The sequence below is a fragment of the Cynocephalus volans genome, chromosome 12 (genome assembly GCF_027409185.1).
Source record: "Cynocephalus volans isolate mCynVol1 chromosome 12, mCynVol1.pri, whole genome shotgun sequence".
Lineage (NCBI taxonomy): Eukaryota > Metazoa > Chordata > Mammalia > Dermoptera > Cynocephalidae > Cynocephalus > Cynocephalus volans.
The window spans coordinates 27,786,519-27,788,156 of record NC_084471.1 but is presented as its reverse complement, the minus strand read 5'-3'; the positions used below and the strand labels follow the sequence as shown (position 1 = coordinate 27,788,156).

The following is a 1,638-nucleotide window of genomic DNA, read 5'->3' as shown; positions in this document are numbered from 1 at the left end:
TAAGACAAAATCTGGTCTTAACATTATCATTAATTAATCAATCACAAAATTAAGCTGTACAAAATGTGTATGTGACTAGCCTCATAGTGAATCATTTTTTCCCATGTTATTTTGCTTAGTATTGGTCTACACATAGTTAAGATTAGAGTTATTCTTAACAAAAGAGCCTGCACAGTAGGCCTTTGTTGTGTTGGTGTGATGGGATACGAGGAAAGACCAGACATCATCTTTGGTTCAGTTATGAGTGTCAGAAATGCCCATGTTACTAAAAAAAGTTTAAGGTCCCATGTGAAAATGCTAATCAGGGAGGGGTAATTTGGTAAACTCTTTTCAGTGCTAATACCTTATGTCCTGAAGATAATGGGAAACAGGTTGTTAAATTTTGATTGGGAGTGGGAGGGAAGGATGAGAAAGGTGCATGGATAGTATGTTGCCTCTGGAAGGCCCAATCAAGAGTGGGCACTCACTGGGTCTTTGGAGGAAATAGAAAGAGGGAATCTGAATGAGATGCAAAACTGTTCATTGAGGGTTACCTCTAGTCAAGAAGTCAAATATGTGTATCCCTTCCGAAAACCTAAGAATTCTCTGGGAAGAGTGACTCTTTGTAATCTGTGTGTAGGGAAAACAAAAAAAACCCTCCTTTGCAAGTTATTTAAAGTGGAGTTGTATGCATTTACATCATATCAAAATATATGTTCCTTCATAGGGCCCACCCTGAGGAAAAGTTATAAAAACCCATCTGTCCTCTGATTCTCTAGCCTTCTCTTTTACGCCTTCTGTTTGGTAAAACCAAGCATTTAAATTTGTGTTCTGCCCAGTCAGCAAGATGATGCTGTCTGCATTGCTGCACCCCTTCTCATGGCTGCTGGCCCCTGCCAGGCTCCGGAGCATCTCCTCAGCACAAAGTTCTCCATTTAGGAGCCACTATATAACAAACCTGACTGGCTGAAAGTTGGGCTGACCTTGGGTACCACTATATTCCTGTGGGTCTGTCTCATCAAACAACATATGAAGATGTTTTAGAGTATAAAAGAAGAAATGGGTTGGAGTCAATTTTTGAAATGGTAATACAGTATGCTCCATATAGTGATTATAGCAATTCCTCTGGATTCACCAATCTGCTGAGTTGTAAATGTGAGAGAAAAAGTTATATGTGAATATATGTCAAGTTAGCATTTGTGCTTTGCATCATTAAATGAAAGAAATAAAAATACTTCTGTAGTCTGCAAAAAATAAATAAATAAATAAATAAATTTCTGTTCTGTGCCAGGCAAGTGATTTAAAAGAGTTAACCAATGTAGGTGTGACTGCTTATGCATTGTGTAAGTAGAGGCCCAGAAGAGTTCATTCATTGTTTAAAGGAATTTGTTGGTATCAAACACTACTTTTCAAATATTTGCTCACATTTTTTTTTCCCAATCTCTGTATGAGTGAAGTAAAACACATCTGTGGAATGGATTTTGTGTGTTTATCCCCAGTTTGAGAACTATGGATTAAAGGACCAAAGAGACAAAGCTTCTTCATGGGGACAGTGAGGAACACACAGTAATTTTAGCACAGTATGAAAAATGTTTTTTAAAAAAGGTATGTATGTTTAAATTCTGTGATCCATCATTTCAATCACTGTCATGCATATAT

General features: G+C 37.2%; 1 pseudogene; it reads left to right on the top strand.

The window, feature by feature from the left end:
* Positions 1 to 826: 826 nt before the first annotated feature.
* On the top strand, positions 827 to 1,157 carry LOC134391640 (NADH dehydrogenase [ubiquinone] 1 subunit C1, mitochondrial-like; annotated as a pseudogene).
* Positions 1,158 to 1,638: the final 481 nt, after the last annotated feature.